Source organism: Nycticebus coucang, chromosome X, assembly GCF_027406575.1.
Source record: "Nycticebus coucang isolate mNycCou1 chromosome X, mNycCou1.pri, whole genome shotgun sequence".
NCBI classification, from domain to species: Eukaryota; Metazoa; Chordata; class Mammalia; order Primates; family Lorisidae; genus Nycticebus; species Nycticebus coucang.
In genome coordinates this window covers 163,241,387-163,260,558 of record NC_069804.1, presented here as the reverse complement: position 1 = coordinate 163,260,558, position 19,172 = coordinate 163,241,387, and the positions used below count along the sequence as shown (strand labels likewise).

The following is a 19,172-nucleotide window of genomic DNA, read 5'->3' as shown; positions in this document are numbered from 1 at the left end:
AAAAGTTTACAAAACAAAGGCCCCTGCTTCTCTCACAAAGCTTTTCCTTTGCTACATGAATTTATAAGCAATGGACGAACAAAAGATAGCACTTTCCTTGCAGTCTTTGCAAGGGAGAATCATGCCACCTTTCCAGAAGCTGCTATTCCTTGGTAGCATAAAATCCTACTGGTTGGAATAGGAATTCTGCCTTTCCAGAGCTTCTGCTTCTCGCATTCCTTGGTAATAGAGATTCTATCACTTTCTCCGCCCCTTTGCTCATTGTGGCAACCCAAGCTATGGCCTTTTCCACTTTCTGCCTTCAGTAGCGAGTGAACACTGCTTTTCCAGCAGAATTTTTTCTTCGGTATTTGAATCCAGACCCTTTTTCAAATGGAGTTCCCTAACTCCTTTTTAGCATAGTGGAAGGTCCTGTGTCTTTAACGCAGGCTCCCCTTCGCTTTTTCTTATGCTTCTTTCTTATCTCGTATTTCTCATCCCAAACTTCTCATACCACTATTACCTATTTTTTCTCCATTGTCATTTATTGGTCTGGTTTAATTTCCCCATATTTATCTCTGGGGCACCAAAGGTCCGGCACACTGTGGGCAGAATTTCTCCTCTGTTGTAAAGTTGAATGAATTACATAGTTTTACCAAAGACTCATAGAGACGGAATTGTTTTAACCTCTCAATTTACTAGCGGGTCTGGATTCTGGCCCAACTGATAACTTCCCTACAATAAAGGTGTTCCATCTTTATCAAATCGAGAAGGGCATTTGTTTGCCCAATGGAGGCCTTTTTTATACCTGGGGCATACACCTGGAGATTTACATACTCTTTGATTCTTTTCCTTGGCATTTGGTGTTCTTTAGCTTTTCCAACATTCTTTTCTCTCATGGCCTAGCTTTCCACAGTTATGGCATTTGATCTTTACTGGGGGATTTCTCAGCTGATCTTCTAGCTGCCCAATCTGTGTTGCTACGTCAATATAGCATTTACCAGCTTCAACTATGAGATTCTTCATCTGATCTCTCAACTGTTTGATCTCAGCTGCCATGATCTTAATCTGGTCTTTTTGCTGCTCAATTTGATATTTTAACTGTATTGTCTTAGTTGCCATGATTTTTCTCTTCTGGCTTTTTCTATGAGCCTTTTACCACTTGAAATCTTTCCCTTTCAGATTGAAGCTTGTATTGCCTTAAAGGGTCAGGGGATCTCTCTTTAGCTGTTTTACTCTGGAGTCTTAGCTTTCTTTTGTTTTTGTTTTTTTTTCCAGTGGTTTAGTAGAAAGTTTATTTTTGGTTCATAGAACAGTTCAATATAGTTATTGTTTTTTGATGGCATATTCTTGCCTCCTGATGACTTAGGAACACAGATTTTTCCCATCTTATGGCAGCTCCATCCTTCAGGACCTCAAGACTCTACATCCAGCCAGGATGTTGGAGGAGGAAGGTTAGAGAGAGCACAGTTACTTCCTAACCTAAGACAGTTAAGGCAACCGAGATGCCTGGAGTGGACACTGATGGGCTTGCCCTAAGGTCCACTGATGAAAGTGACCATGTGTCCTCACCTGGATATTGGGGAACTGAGGAATGTACAGCTCCTTCTTAGCAAAGATTGAATAGTATGAAGTGGAGTAGAAACCAGGTAAGATCCAACTTTCTGCCCTCTGAAGGCAGAGCTGGACCTCTTGGTCTTCAATTCTCTGATGTTGACATGATGACCTGCCTGCAAGATGACACATTGTGTAATGCTAAAAGTCTCTGAAAATTAAAGATGATAAGTTTTTATTTCTCTCAACAATTGGAGGTTTCATTTATCCATCAACTTAGATATACACAGTTGAAAATAGAAAAGCATAATAATAATCATATTATTAAGCACCCCAGATTTGAAAATACAAAATGCTCCATAATCTGAAAACTTTTGAGCACTGACATGTTGGATTTAGGATTTTCAGATTAGGGAGGATGAACCAGCATAAGTTCTTGGAATGCAAATATTCCAAAATCTACCCCCAAAATCTGAAATCCAAAACATGTCTGGTTCTAAGCATTTTGGATATTACCATGGTAATTATTTATAGCTTTTATCTAGAAAATATGCATTATTCCTTAATGTAACACTACAGATACCATACCTTGACAGGTAAATATTTGTGTGTTTTTGTGTGTTCAGGGATATGTACAGTTTTGTCATATCTCAGGAAGTATTTTTCTGGCTTTATTCTCCTATATTGGCTATGAGTGAAACAATAAGCTTTAATAGTTACATATATTTATATGGTACTTGTATTTTGATACAGGTATACAATATATAACAATCAAATCTGAGTAATTGGAGTATCCAACGTGTAGATGGGTGGAAAACAAAATTCATACTGTATCTCTTAGGAGGTGGTCTATATCTGTGGAAAGGTGGAGTCTCTAATAAACCACAGCATTAGACAGAAGTACCTATCCAGTTTTCAATTACCAGATACATGATCTTGAGCAAATTGCTTAACTTCCTTGCATTATTGAGAACACAATGAAACAATGCTTGCTAAAATTTTAGTCCAGTTCAGGGAAAGGAATGAATATTTGTCTAAGTTTGTAATTGTTATTGACAAAAATAAGGAGCTCTGAGTGATTTGCATAGAGTTCACAAAGGATGGTGTAGCCACAATTTTCTTCTTCCCTACCCCCTTTGTGAAAAACCATAGCACAGCCCTTCTTTTATCACAATCTTTCCCTTTATTTTCTTCCAAATTCTTGGCATTTACCCCCACAGATGCCTTCAGTACAAGAATAAAAGGGACTGAAGTAGAGAAGAACTTTTGCAGAACTGGACATGTAGATCCACAGGATTTATTACCCTAGGGAAATTGTTGGTGAATTCAACCCAGGAATGGATTAACAAGCTGTGGTATATGTATACCATGGAATACTATTCAGCCATTAAAAAAAATGGAGACTTTACATCCTTCATATTAACCTGGATGGAAGTGGAAGACATTATTCTTAGTAAAGCATCACAAGAATGGAGAAGCATGAATCCTATGTACTCAATTTTGATATGAGGACAATTAATGACAATTAAGGTTATGGGGGGTGAAGCAGAAAGAGGGACGGAGGGAGGGGGTGGGGCCTTGGTGTGTGTCACACTTTATGGGGGCAAGACATGACTGTGAAGGAAAGTACTACCAAATCCAAAAGGGGGGGGGGACCAGCCATGTAACAGTACCTCTCGCCCCCTACCATGAGAATGTGACCTGTAGCAGCACCTCTCGCCCCCTACCATGAGAATGTGACCTGTAGCAGCACCTCTCGCCCCCTACCATGAGAATGTGACCTTTTGTAACTGTTCCAGGAGATAGCCCCGAGCTGAAGCAGATAAAAGGGCTAAGCAAATGTTTAACTGTTAATCTTGTCTTAAGACAGTTAAGTAATGAACCAGAGTTCTTCTTATCTAGAAAGCCCCTGCTATGTCTGCTACCCCTCCCTACTTTGTGGTTAAAGCCCCTGCCATGTCTGCTACCCCTCCCTACTTTGTGGTTTTTGCCTTTTTAAGCTTGTAAAACCTGCTGTTCGGGGCTTGACTCCTCTGCTCCTGAGAGAGTTACGAGCTAAGCCCCAGCATGCTGGAATAAAACCCTCTTGCTGATTGCATCAAGTGCCATCTCTTGCAGTTGATTGGGGTCATCATAGTCCAGGACAGAGTGTGGGTCTTGTCCCAAGTCTTTCATTTGGGGGCTTGTCCAGGAGATAACGACCACCCCTCACCTGCAGAGTCGACCTTGGAGGTAAGAAAGGGGTACCCCGAAAACTGTTTAGTCTGTGTCTTCAGTCCTTTTGTTTGACTTTGTGTGCGCGCTTTCAATTTCACAGCCGTTCGGCACCTCGTGAGAGTGGCCAGACAGTGGTCTGTAGATGTGCCCAGAGGACCACAGGCTGAAACCCTGGGGTACGCCCCAGGAATTGAGGAGAACCAGGGACGCCTGGTAGTCTCCTACTGTAAGGGCACTGATAGAGTTCAGTTGTTCGATCAAAAATTACGGGAAACGCACCCGTCTGATTCTGTTATAGGCTTGTGAAGGACCAAGTGTGGTAGGTGGGTCCTTGTATCTGTAATATTTCTGTTATTCCTGTTATTTGTGTTTCTGACATATCCACTGACGATGGGACAGACTGTGACAACCCCTCTGAGTTTAACTCTAGATCATTGGACTGAAATGAAGAGAAGAGGTCGTGATCTGTCAGTAGAGGTTAAAAAAGGTCCATGGCAGACTTTCTGCTCCTCAGAGTGGCCTACTTTTAATGTCGGCTGGCCCTCAGGAGGAACCTTTGACTTATCTCTTATTTTTGCTATTAAAGAGATTGTTTTTCAGAGAGGACCGGGAGCCCATCTGGATCAACAACCTTACATCATAGTCTGGCAGGACCTGGTGCAGAATCCTCCCCCCTGGGTTCGGCCGTGGACTGCCACATCCAGGCCCCCGACTAATCCTTGAATGCTCACTGTTCAATCTTCCAGTTCCAGAACAGGGGATGACAACTCAGACCCCCCCCAAGAAGATCTACCTGGAAATTCAGGCTGATCTTCTTCTCCTCGACCCTCCACCCCCTCCTCCCCCATACCCTCCCGCCTTGGCTCCTGTCGGGGGGCAGGGGGGACCAGCATCGCCGGATCCAGCGATTGCCCCCTCTGCACCCCCGGGGGAACCTTCACGGGGGTCCGCACAAGGTACCAGGAGTCACCGCCGGGGAGGAATGTCTCCTGACACTACTGTTGCCCTACCCCTGAGGGCATACGGGCCCCCACCGGTGGCAACAGATGAGGGACCACCTCCTCTCCAGCCCCTCCAGTACTGGCCATTTTCTTCCGCAGACCTGTATAACTGGAAAACTAATCACCCCCCTTTTTCAGACGACCCCCAATGCCTGACTGGGTTGGTAGAGTCCCTGATGTTCTCTCATCAGCCCACATGGGATGACTGCCGGCAGCTCCTACAGACTCTCTTCACTACTGAAGAGAGGGAGAGGATTTTACTAGAAGCTAGGAAGAATGTACTTGGGGTGGACAGACGTCCTACCCAGCTCCCCAACATCATCGAGGCCGCCTTTACCCTCTCCAGACCTGACTGGGACTTCAACACAGCAGAAGGTAGGGAGCGACTGACAGTCTATCGCCAGGCTCTAGTGGCTGGCCTCCGTGGGGCAGCAAGACGCCCCACTAATTTGGCTAAGGTAAGAGAAGTAATACAGGGGGCCACGGAACCCCCCTCAGTGTTTCTTGAGCGTCTAATGGAAGCTTTTAGACGCTACACCCCATTTGACCCTGCCTCTGAGGGACAGAGGGCTTCCGTGGCCATGACTTTCATAGGGCAGTCAGCTATAGACATTAAAAGAAAGCTACAGAGGATTGAAGGATTGCAGGACTATAAATTGCAGGATTTAGTTAAGGAAGCTGAGAAAGTATACCATAAAAGAGAAACTGAGGAAGAAAAAGAGCAGAGAAAGGAGAAACAGAGAGAAGAAAGGGAAAATAAGAGAGACCAAAGACAGGAGAAGAACTTAACATGGATTTTGGCCGCAGTAGTAGGGGAGAAGAGCCAGGAACAGACCCAAGGTAGAACTAAGAAGTCAGGTAGCCTGAGCAACCGCGTCCCGTTAGATAAAGATCAATGTACCTACTGTAAAGAAAAGGGGCACTGGGCCAGGGAATGTCCTAAAACAAGGAAGAAAGAACTCTCCAAGAAAGTACTGGCCCTAGAGGAAGAAGAAGATTAGCGGGGACAGGGCTCAGAACCCCTCCCCGAGCCTAGTGTAATACTTAAGGTGGAGGGGAAGCCAGTTGAATTCCTAGTAGACACCGGAGCTCAACACTCAGTCCTACTCGAACAATCAGGACCCGTCTCCAAGAAAAAATCCTGGGTTGTAGGGGCTACAGGGCATCAGCAGTACTCATGGACTACCTGAAGATCAGTAGATCTGGGAGTGGGACGGGTAACCCACTCGTTCTTAATTATCCCTGAGTGCCCTGCGCCCCTCCTCGGGAGAGATTTACTCACCAAAATGGAAGCCCAAATCACTTTCACTCCTGATGGCCCAGAGGTAACCCAGAATAAGAGAGTAACAGCCCTGACCATGTGTTTGGAGGATGAACATAGACTCTTTGAAAAGCAGCGGGAGAAAGGGACTAGTCTTGTACAAGACTGGCTAGAAAGATATCCCGGGGCGTGGGCCGAAACTGCCGGAATGGGACTGGCCGCAGAAAGGCCGCCTATAGTCATAGAACTTAAAGCTACTTCCACTCCTGTGGCGGTGCGCAAGTATCCTATGATTCGGGAAGCTCGGGAAGGGATTAGGCCTCACATTCAGCGTCTCCTACAGCTGGGCATACTAGTAAAGTGCCAGTCACCATGGAAAACCCCCTTATTACCCATCAAGAAACCCGGCACAGGAGATTATCACCCTGTGCAGGACTTGAGAGAAGTAAACAAGCAGGCGCAAGACATCCACCCCACTGTGCCTAACCCTTATAATCTGTTGAGCTCTCTCCCTCCGGACCATATCTGGTACACCATCCTGGATTTGAAGGATGCCTTCTTCTGCCTCCGACTACACTCCTCTAGCCAGAACATCTTCGCGCTTGAATGGAGAGACCCGGACTCTGGAATGCAGGGGCAATTAACATGGACCCGACTTCCACAGGGGTTCAAGAACTCCCCAACCATCTTTGATGAAGCCCTCCACCAAGACCTAGCTCACTTTCGCGCCAGCCACCCTCAGGTAACCCTCCTACAATATGTAGATGACTTGCTACTAGCTGGAACGACAAAGGAAGAGTGCCATCGGGGCACAGAACTGTTACTGGAAGAGCTAGCCTGCTTGGGATATTGAGCCTCTGCCAAGAAGGCCCAGATCTGCCAGAAGGAGGTAACGTACCTGGATTACACCCTAAGAGGAGGGCAGAGATGGTTAACAGAAGCCAGAAAGCATACTGTGACTCAGATTCCAGTTCCCCGCTCACCCTGCCAGGTGCGAGAATTCTTAGGGACTGTGGGGTTCTGCCACTTATGGATACCGGGGTTTGCTACTCTGGCAGCTCCCCTCTACCCTTTGACCAAGGAAGGCATTCCCTTCGAGTGGGGTGCCAGCCAACAGCGGGCCTTTGACAACATTAAAAAGGCATTATTAACGGCCCCGGCCCTGGCTCTGCCAGATGTAACAAGGCCTTTTGTCCTATACGTAGATGAGAAGAGAGGGATAGCCCGAGGGGTGCTAATGCAGCCTTTAGGGCCATGGAAAAGACCGGTGGCATACCTCTCCAAGAAATTGGACCCCATTGCTGGTGGTTGGCCAGGCTGTCTGAGGTCTGTGGTGGCAGTGGCGGTACTAGTAAAAGATGCAGACAAATTGACTGTGGGGCAGAAGTTGACAGTCATTGTCCCTCATGCCTTAGAAAGCATCATCAGACAGCCCCCTAACCGGTGGCTGTCCAATGCCCGCATGACACATTACCAGAGTCTCCTATTAAATGGAGACAGAGTCCAGTTTGGCCCACCTGTCATCCTCAACCCGGCTACCCTACCACATGATACCTCTGTCCGGGAGGATGTATTACACACATGCCAAGAAGTACTGGCTGAGGAGACTGGAACTCGGAGGGACCTCTGTGATCAGCCCCTGCCGGATGCCCAGCTGACCTGGTTCACTGATGGGGGCAGCTCCATAATAGAAGGTAAAAGGGTGGCCGGGGCGGCCGTAGTGGACGATAAGCAGACCATCTGGGCAAGTAGTCTGCCTGAAGGGATGTCGGCCCAGAAGGCCGAGCTGGTCGCCTTGACCCAGGCCCTACGTTTGGCAGAAGGGAAAAAGGTTAACATATACACCGATAGCAGGTATGCTTTTGCTACAGCCCATGTTCATGGGGCCATTTACAGGCAGCGAGGACTGCTGACTTCAGCAGGAAAAGAAATTAAACACAAGGAAGAAATCCTAAGTCTACTGGAAGCTGTTCATCTCCCTAAGAAAGTGGCCATTATCCACTGCCCTGGACATCAGAAAGGGGGGTCCAGAGTTGCCGAGGGAAACCAAAGAGCCAACCAAGAAGCTAAGCGAGCGGCTCAAAGGCTCAACATCCTGCCGCTATATGAAAACACTTTAAGGCCTAGCCTTAAAGAAATAGCACCCCCCCTTGTCAAACACTTTAAATATTTGGAGCGGGATCTCGAGAAGATGGACAGATTAGGCCTCCACTTAGAATCCCCAGAGGGGATCCGAGAAACCCCGGAAGGAAAAATCATCCTCCCTGAGGAGCGGGTGATCACCTTTCTCAGACAACTTCATAAATTAACCCATCTGGGCCCCAAGCATCTAAGAACTATTGTTCAGTCCTCCCCATACTATATTATGGAATTAAGTAAGCTCGTTTATGCAGCTGCAAAAGAGTGCAGACCTTGCCAATTAGTAAACACCCAGCCTAGCACACTACCTCAGGGAAAACGACTCTGAAGAGATCGCCCTGGGAGCTACTGGGAGACAGATTTCACTGAGATTAAGCCAGCCAAGTACGGATACAAGTACTTGCTGGTGTTCATAGATACTTTCTCAGGATGGGTCGAGGCTTTTCCTACAAAAAGGGAGACTGCTCAAGTTGTAGCCAAAATAATATTAGAAGAGATTTTTCCAAGATTTAGGCTACCCAAGGTAATCGGATCCGACAACAGTCCCGCTTTTGTTGCCCAGGTTAGTCAGGGTTTGGCCAAAATCCTGGGGCTTGAGTGGAAATTACATTGTGCTTATCGGCCCCAAAGCTCAGGGCAGGTAGAGAGGATGAATAGAACCCTAAAAGAGGCCATGACTAAATTATCCTTAGAGACTGGCATTATTGACTGGACAGTCCTCCTTCCCTTTGCTCTGTTCCGTGTGCGCAACACCCCTAGCACTCTCAAGCTGGCCCCCTTTGAAATCCTATATGGAGCTCACCCCCCGCTCGTTGCCATGCAGCACCTCCCTTCCCCAGAATCTTAATCCTCTCAATCTCTATACACCAGATTAAAAGCCCTTGAAACTGTGCAAAAGGAGGTGTGGAGCTGGCTGATCGAGGCCTACAAGCCCGGGGATCTACAAATACCTCACCAGTTCCAGGTTGGAGATTCGGTGTACATCCAGCGCCACCGGACAGCCAACCTTGAACCACGGTGCAAAGGACCGTACCTAGTACTGCTCACAACCCTGACCGTGGTAAAAGTTGATGGCATCGCAGCCTGGATCCACGCATCTCATGTCAAACCAGCACCGCCGCCAGACTCCAGGTGGGAAGTGGAAAAGATGGACAACCCCCTCAAGCTCCGCATCCGCCGCAGTAGCCCTGCTCCTGCTGATACAAGTCCTGGTGATAAGTAGCTCCGGTCCCAACCTCCATGCCCCCCAGAGGTTAACCTGGCAGGTTCTCTCTCAGACTGGTGATGTAGTATGGAGTACTACAAAAGAGGACCCTCCTTGGACCTGGTGGCCGTCCCTCACCCCAGATATTTGCACCTTAATAGCAGGGCTAAATAATTGGGATATCCCCGATGAAACCTTTAAGGAGGTTCCATCGAGCCTTGATCACCATTTAGCAAAGCGCTCGCTTACCCAAGGCTCCACATCCCAAGGCCAGTACGTTGCAGATGCCCCTGGCTGTGGCAACTCGCCCGCCCAGTGCCAGATGCGACAAACGGAATTCTATATCTGTCCCCGGGAGAATGAGAAGCCAGGCCAACAGATGTGGGGGGGTAGAAAATTTCTATTGTAAACAATGGGGATGTGAGACGACTGGGCAGGCCTTCTGGCACCCCTTCTCCTCTTGGGACTTAATAACCGTAAAGAGGAGCAGTACCGGGGCAGGGTCAAACCCCCGAAATATTTCCTTCACGGAGAGGGGGAAACAAGCCCGAGATTGGATAAAAGGAAGAACCTGGGGATTCCATTTCTATATGTCAGGGTGGGATAAGGGATTTACCTTCTTTATCAAATTAAAAATAGAAACCCCTGTCACTGTCCAGATAGGACCCAACATTATACTCTCGGGACAGCAGCCGCCAGCCAGGCCGCCTATTTCCCCCCGTATGCCCCAGACCCCGGGGAGCATCCAATTAACTGGGGCCAGCACAGCCCCATCACCTGCGGAACTGTCTCCCCAGGTAACATCCCCGGAGACTCCAAGCACCGGGCAGAGACTCCTTAACTTAATACAGGGGGCTTTCAATGTCCTCAATACTTCCAACCCTAATCTTACCGAATCTTGCTGGTTGTGCCTAGCCTCAGGCCCACCCTATTATGAAGGAATCGCCTTCTCAGGTATCTTCCAAAATACCACCTCCCATAATTCCTGTAACTGGGGGTCCAAGATCACCCTTACAGCAGTCTCTGGACGAGGCACTTGCCTAGGCACGATCCCCGAAAATCACCGGTATCTGTGTAATCAGACCATAAACAGCCCGTCAACCACTACCAATTATTATCTAGTGCCCCCTAAAAGAGGATGGTGGGCTTGCAGCACCGGGCTAACCCCGTGCATTTCCTCATCAGTGTTTAACTCCACTGCAGACTACTGTATCCTCTTACAGTTAATACCTAGAGTTATCTACCACGAGGCGAGTTCCTTCGAGGCAGAATTCGATCTCAGACCCCGTAGACAGAAGAGGGAACCAGTTTCTATTACCCTAGCTGTCCTGATGGGTATAGGGGTGGCGGCCGGAGTAGGAACAGGAACGGCTGCACTTGTCCAGACCCCACAGTATCTTGAAGAACTGCGAGCAGCCGTAGATGAGGACCTAAAAGCCATAGAACAATCAATCACAAAACTAGAAGAGTCACTATCATCCTTATCTGAAGTAGTATTGCAGAATAAACGGGGACTCGATCTCCTGTTCCTAAAAGATAGAGGGTTATGCGCTGCACTAAGAGAAGAATGCTGTTTCTATGTAAATCACTCTGGTATGGTAAAAGACTCCATGTCTAAACTCAGCGAGAGACTAGAAAAAAGGCAACGAGACCGGGAGGCCCATCAAGGGTGGTTTGAAAGTTGGTACAGCCGATCCCCTTGGTTCACCACTCTCGTTTCCAGTTTAATAGGTCCCCTTATTATACTGCTTCTAATTCTTACCTTTGGGCCCTGCATTTTCAACCATTTAGTCACCTTCGTCCAGGAGAGAGTGAGTGCTGTACAAGTGTTAATGCTCAGGCAGCATTACCAGTCTCTCCGCCAAGACGATAGCCGCGAGAGAGAATACATAGAGCCAGAAGTTCCATGATTAGAACTTCCCAAAAAAAAACAAATGGGGGAATGAAGGAAAGTACTACCAAATCCAAAAGGGGGGGGGGACAAGCCATGTAACAGTACCTCTCGCCCCCTACCATGAGAATGTGACCTGTAGCAGCACCTCTCGCCCCCTACCATGAGAATGTGACCTTTTGTAACTGTTCCAGGAGATAGCCCCGAGCTGAAGCAGATAAAAGGGCTAAGCAAATGTTTAACTGTTAATCTTGTCTTAAGACAGTTAAGTAATGAACCAGAGTTCTTCTTATCTAGAAAGCCCCTGCTATGTCTGCTACCCCTCCCTACTTTGTGGTTAAAGCCCCTGCCATGTCTGCTACCCCTCCCTACTTTGTGGTTTTTGCCTTTTTAAGCTTGTAAAACCTGCTGTTCGGGGCTTGACTCCTCTGCTCCTGAGAGAGTTACGAGCTAAGCCCCAGCATGCTGGAATAAAATCCTCTTGCTGATTGCATCAAGTGCCATCTCTTGCAGTTGACTGGGGTCATCATAGTCCAGGACAGAGTGGGGGTCTTGTCCCAAGTCTTTCAATTGCAAGAGGGACTTTACCTAACAATTGCAATCAGTGTAACCTGGCTTATTGTACCCTCAATGGATCCCCAACAATAAAAAAAAAAAAAATACTAAATGTAGACATCTCAATTTGAAATATTAAAAGTACTTCCCTGAGTGGCCTAAAAAAAAAAAAAATTGTTGGTGAATTAAAATAGCAGTAGCCAATAACTTTCTTGTGTTCCATTATGATACAAAAACAATGAGAAGTAGTACTTGGTATCAGCTAATAGGACTGTTTCTAAGGGGTCAAGAGAGAAATGTTCCTGTGCATATGAGCCATAGTTTATATTAAATAATTCCTCTCAGGATAGCACCATTAAAACACACATATGCATAGAATGTAGGCACTCAGACAGCCAAATGACTAATTGTTTTTGTCTTCAACACTTTGTACAGAATTTCAGGCAATCCATAAATTCTGTAATTTATTAGATGTCATTGGTTATATAGAAATGATGGAGATTACCTTAGACATATTTATGGATGGAGTCTTAGCTTTTTAACAAAACTCCACTTCCTCTGTTTCTTCACCAGCCCCCTGGATCTACCTCAATTCTTTTCATTTTAAAGAGAACTCTTAACTGCCAGAAAGGGATTCAGGGCATCATCTCTCAAAAGCTACTTCTTGCTTTTTCATAACTTAATGAACTTTTGCAACCTGTTCCCAAACTTTTTCCTTTGCTGTTTTACCAAAGGCTTTTCTCACCCCCGAGGCTAAATGCTTTTGTTTACTAAAGGTTCTTCTTATCTCCTAGTTCTATCTTTTCTCTTTCCCTCTTGTCTAAAGGCTTTTTTTGCTTTTTTACTCAAGATGCTTCATAGAAGAGGCTAAAGCCTTTTATTGGCTTTTTCCCCCCAAAAGAGGTAGTTAGAATTTGGAAAGAGAAAGCACAGGAAGGAAGAGGAAAAACCAAAGGAGAAAGGCCTGTCGTTGGCTGTCTTTTTCTTAGACATTTCTTTTCCCTCTAAATATTTCTATTTCTCTTCTCTCTTTTTCTTATTTGCTAAAGCTTATTTCCCTCTCAGTCTGCATTCACAGAATCCTGCTGACTACGCCATTTGTCATAGGCCACCACTGCCACTGCTTGTCAGGGCCCTGGGACTGTCAGGTCTTGGGCCTGGCTTATCCAGGTTCCAGAGTGGACCTGGCTTAGGAACAATTGCTCTGAGGTGCCTGAGGGCTATTTACTTTCGTAGAAGGGAGAGAGATAGAAAGATAATCTTTGATGGTAAAGCAGTCTTTAGAAGAGCTTAGTTCAGCAGAGAGACTTCTGCAAGCAGGAGAGGAGACAGAGTCAGAGTAAGCAGGTCCATCATAGAATGAGCTCACTCCTGACTGCCTTCTCCTCCAGCCTAATATAAGGCTGATCTCATTGTAATACCCAGCAAAAAGACCCCTAACTGTTTCAGCCTGAGTCCCTGCACGTCTCAACCCCACCCCCAGCAAAATCCAGGAACAAGTTTGAGAATAGAATAAGGAAGTTCCCAAAGATTCCTAGCCACAGGTAAAACAATGGTAGAACTTACCCCAACCCCCAGCAATAGCTAAACAATGGTGGAAAGCTTACTCAAGCAAAATTTCCCAAACCAAGTTTGTCCCCATGCCAGCTTCCACAATGTAACCCCTGAGCCATCCAGCCCCCCTGACTGTAACCCTGCCCCAGCTACCCCCTGAGCTAACCGACCGCCACATTCTGCTTCTCTGCTCACCAGCTTGCCTGCCAAGACAGCACAAAAATGGTATAAAAGACAGCCTGCTTTTCTCTTTGGGGCTGTTTGCCCGTTGGGGCAGCGACCCGCCTGCACAGGTGTAATAAATCACCATCTGATTTATACCTGAAGTGGGGTCTGAGTTTTTCTTCCAGGTGGCACATGAGTACAACACATCTGGAGGCCCCAGCGAGATTTCCACCCCCCGATCCCCCACATAGGCCCGCTGCCACCTGATGGCTCCAGGGGTAGGCCTCGGATAGACGTTCCTCTGCCCCGGAGTCCTTGGACGTGTGGAGCCAGGGCATAGGTTTCCAAAACTTCTGAATTAGTGATTAATCAGTTACATACACCTGGGTGAGTTTGTACAATCCTTTTAGGACTTACAGAAGGTGGGTCTTCGTTTTGTCTTGTTTTTCTCTTCTGTCTGGTTTCTCGTTAGACTCACAGTGGGTGAGTCCCCGGTAAAATCCAAGTTTATGTCAGCACTGGTGTGTGTGAGTTGTTTGTCAAATTTGTGTTTGCTGTTTCCAATGGTTTGTCAGAATTCCTTTCAAAGACTAGTCATTTCCAAGTTTGGGTGTCAACATCTCTGTTTTCTTGTTGTTTGTCAACATGTCAATATACAATTTATTTTAACCCAGGCTATGGCCACTGGTTGTGGCTGGGGCACAAGAGCTGATTTGCACCCAGGGGGCAGCTGCTGAGAATTTCTCATCCCCTGGTAAAAAACTGACTCTGTCCCTCTGCCTCACCCTGCCAACTAGCCTGTTTACCTTCTGTCTCTCTTATATCCCCTATGTCTCCCACTGCCCTTGACATCACTGCCCTTGACATTGCTTTCCAGGGGGGAGTTGAAAATAACCCACTTGCAGTTGAGACCCTCTCTTTCTGGCAATTAAAGAGTTACCACAAAGTTAGTTAAAACTATTCTTCTTATTGGCATTAAAACTGTGGTTGCTATGTTACAAATAGTCTTGAGATAAAGTGCTGGCATTCAGCAGAAAACCCAAGTTTAATTACTCACTTGGAACTAAAGAAAAAAAAAAACAGTCCTCTTTACCTTTTAAGACAGCAGCCACTTAGCATTACTCTGGTTGGCACGCATTATGCCAATCCTCAGGCAGCCTCCAGGAGGAGGACAGACTGTGTCCCTCTGAGGGAAGGCACCCCCCAGAAACATCCCAGGGTCCCCAGAGAATCTGGAGCCCCACAGGAGACCGGCTGATGATCACTCCTAAATTCACCGTGTAAGTCCACCTCCGGAGGTAAGCCACTTTAAAATCTAATTTTGACTAGTGTCTGCAGACATTAATGTAATTATTCATGATATTTTTATTGTGCTTATTTGTTGTGAATTGTTAAAAAAAAATGCAACTTTTTCTTAAATTCAATTGTTGTAATTTGTGTAGAAAGGCCAAAGAGACAGGAACCTCAGGTTACTGTGCTATTGGCCTGTCAAAAGTTTTTGGAAACATGAGAAGCCTCAACCCTACTGGTCAGTCAGGGGCTCCCAGAAATGTGTATTTGCACTCATCACCAGAAACACCATTAAAATGAAAGTGGGCACCCAATCAACCCCCAGGGTGTTAGATCACCCACAGGCCTGTTAAAAACTACATGAAAAGGTGTTCTGGTTCTGGTTCTGCAAATATGAACATGTGAGAGTAAATGTGAACTTTTAGACATTGTTCATGTTGGGCCCATGTCTGCTGTGTCATTTTATGTCATTTGTTCACTGTTCATTAAAAAATTAGTCTCGGCCTGAAATAATCTTGTATTGAACTAAAGAAAAAAATAAAACAAGTATAAAAGAGTTTAAAATAATTCCCTAGAATTCAGCATTCTGTGCCTTGAGACACTTAAGTTCTAGTTTCTTGTCAGCAATCAGAGGTTTCTTCCTCTATATTGTTAATACAAATGTTTGTATTAATTCACTGTTTTCCTGCAACATTCTAGTTCCCTGATGAGAGTGCTCCCCAGCACCCTGACTGACACCATTCCCTAAGAGCCCTCCTGTACTAATTACACGGAGAGGAGGGCCACAGCAGGATGGCAGGAAGGTCCCATGGTGGTCCTCTGTGACAGCAGCCCACCAATAGAGGAATGAACATGCAGGGAAAGAGCAGGCTCTGACAATAAACCTACTTTGTTAACTCCATCTCTGAAGTAAAAGGCAAAATACAACCCCCTATGTATTCCGCAACTTCCTCACCTCTGGAAAATAAAGTTTAACTATCCTCCCCCACTGTTCGTATAGAATCTTAAGATTACGTTAACTCCTTTAACATCACAGACTTTTAGTGAAACTTTTTATCTTATGTCATAAATTTTTCCTGAAACAAAATAGTTGTATAGAAAAGTGAAAGACAAGACAAAAGTTAAAACAGTCTAAAATACAGCTACTCGGGAGGCTGAGGCAAGAGAATCGCTTAAGCCCAGGAGTTGGAGGTTGCTGTGAGCTGTGTGAGGCCACAGCACTCTACCAAGGGCCATAAAGTGAGACTCTGTCTCTACAAAAAAAAAAAAAAAAAAAAATTAAAAAAAAAAGGTCTAAAATATTTGTAAAATGTCTGTGCAGGTTAAAGTTTACATGTAATCCAGTTAACTATGTATTTCCTTTAACTTTCATTGGAAAGATAACATGTCTATGAGTATTGCTAACCTAACTTCAAACAGAACAGAAATCAGTTACGTGGAACTGGGCTAGTTTGTAATGGCTTTTTGTTTAAAATATTGTTAATTCTTTCTGTGTTCTGTTTTCCAGAAGCCAAGAAAATAATTTTCTGTCTTTTGAGCTATTTATAGCTTATCAAGTATGTACATATGAGCAGAATCTAAAACATGTATTTTGGATAAAAATTTCAAGGAGAATAAAAAAAAACACAACCTAAAACATGTATTTTTTTCTCTCTCTTCAATTTCTCCAGAGTTTAAAAGCCATTTGTAAGTATTCTTAATTCCTAACAATACAGTTATTTGCTTAAGTTCAATAAGAATCTGTTTTGTTCTATAGAATAATGAAGACACTAGTTACCAAGACTTTGTCTGGAATAGCATTTCCAGAAGTGTCCAGACTACACTAAGGAATTGAGGTTGACTTTATAAAGCAAATAAAAAAGCCCTTTGGAAAACTGGCCAGATACCTGTCAGTAACATTTCCTGATCTGTAGTAAGTAACAAAGGTCGCTTGATGACGGGTCCAGGAAACAAAATATGCTTGGGGACCTCAAGAGAAGAGGAATTTACCCAATGCATACAGGTATCTAATAGCACAGATGAAACCTGGGCTTGTGAAAAACTTCAAGTCCAACTGAGATTCCTTATAAAAGGTTCCAACAAAGCCAATTTTAAAGGGAAAAAGCCTGAATGGCTAATAATTATTCTTACTGCACTCTGTGCAAATAATCAAACCCAGAATACTGAAGGTACAGTTTATTTTGGCAACTAAGTTAGTTTTGCTATATTTTGTTTTTAGTAAAGAGAAAAATTGGAGAGAGAAAAAATGGTTCAAAGAGAAAAGGCTGTAACCCACCTTTATTAAATCCCAGCCTTATTTGTAATGTCAACTCATAAAATGAGACATAATTGTTTTACTAAACTAATCTGTTAAATGGGGCTAAGGGACTGGTCAGAGAGTGTAAAATTATATACAGTAGTTATATTTAACTGTAACATTGCATACAACTGTGCCTGATTTGTATACTCTGCTGAGACTGCTTCTGACAGAAACCAAGTGGCCCACTTCCCTGGACTTAAAAGATGACATCTAGAGACAGTCAACATGCTCTACTCAGGCCACATACAGAGAACTGGCTGGTCAACGCACGGCTGAAGCCTGAGGAAACCCCTCAAGGGACTTGTCTTAATTGGACTTTTGGACATTGGGGAAAAGGGGGGAAATGTCACAGGGAAACAAGCTGATATTGAGACCCTAAATCAACTCCTCAGATATTAGATCACTGGCAGGTCTGTTAAAAAGTGTGTGAGAGTGTGTAGGTATGGTGTGACTGAGAAAATTCTGAGGGTGGAGTTAGATCTCCCTTCACAGGATCTAGGAGAGTGTTAGTTTGCCTCCTATGGCTAAGTGGCAGCTCGAGTAAAAATCGAGGCTGCCCTGGTTAAAAAATAAGTTAGAATTGTATACATGTGAGTGCTTAGAGAATGACTGAGATGGGTAACAATAAGTGAGGATTCGTGCCCCCCATTCATGGGGTGAAATGAATGTGTAAGTGTGCCTTTCTTCCCTGCTCCAACTTTGTCCCCTGGCTATTAGGTCTTTGCTGCAGTTTTTATCTAGGGAGGGGATTAGGGTGTGCACTCCTTAGTCATGGTAGAGCCATCCAAAATGTTTAAAACTGCTTTGTTCATAAACTTGCTGAAGCTCAGAGAGTTTGTGCCTGGAGATAGGAGTCTGATACATACCAATTATCAGCCCCTTCCGAGTGACACAAATGAATCAAGGATTTGATTCCCAAAAAGACCAGTGGGGAATGTAATACCCAGCAAAAAGACCCCTAAAGGCCACTGTCTCAGCCTGAATCCCACACGTCTCAATCCCCCCACCATGGGCAAAATCCGGGAACAGGTTTCAGAATAGAATAAGGAAGTTCCCCAAGATTCCTAGCCACAGATAAAACAATAGTAGAACTTACCCCCAACCTCCTAGCAATGGCTACACAATGGTGAAAAGCTTACTCAAGCAAAATTTCCCAAGCCAAGTTTGTCCCCATGCCAGCTGCCATGATGAAACCCTCTGAGCCAACCAGCCCCCCGGACTGTAACCCCACCCTGAGCTACCCCCTGAGCTAACAAACCACCACATTCTGCTTCTCTGCTCACCAGCTTTCCTGCCAACACAGCACAAAAATGGTATAAAAGACAGCCTGCTGATAAGTTTGAAATTGATATACAATGTGAAATGCTTACATTGAACTAAGTAACACATCCATCACAATTATACTCACTTCTTAATAGTTTTGAAAAGTACCATTGTATCATGCACATTAGGTGAGGTCCCCCCAAATACCCTCCCTCCTCCCATATCCCTACTCTTCTGCCCTCTCACTCCTCTTCCCTTCTACTTCCTGGACTATAGTTATGTTTTGCCATGTGTATGTGTGTGTAGGTGGTTATATTGTTTTTATAGTAGCATTGAGTACATTGGATACTTTCTTTCCCATTCTTTTTTTTTTTTTTTTTTTTTTTTGTAGAGACAGAGTCTCACTTTACCACCTTCGGTAGAGTGCTATAATGTCACAGGACTCACATCAACCTCTAGCTCTTGGGCTTCCGCGATTCTCCTGCCTCAGCCTCCCGAACAGCTGGGACTACAGGCGCCCGCCACAACACCCAGCTATTTTTTGGTTGCAGTCCCATTCTTGAGATACTTTACTAAGAAGAATATGTTATAGCTCCATCCAGGTAAACATAAAAGATGTGGAGTCTCCATCCTTTTTGTGGCTGCATAGTATTCCATGGTGTACATATACCACTGTTTGTTAATCCATTCATGGGTTGATGGGCACTTGGGCTGTTTCCATGTCTTGCCTATTATTAATTGGGCTGCATTAAACATTCTGGTGCAAATGTCTTTGTTGTAAAATAATTTTTGATCATCTG

The 19,172-nt window shown here is 45.0% G+C and overlaps 1 pseudogene; it reads left to right on the top strand.

The window, feature by feature from the left end:
- Positions 1–1,484: 1,484 nt before the first annotated feature.
- Positions 1,485–19,172, top strand: part of LOC128577064 (histone-lysine N-methyltransferase PRDM7-like) — an 85,097-nt pseudogene continuing 67,409 nt past the window's right edge.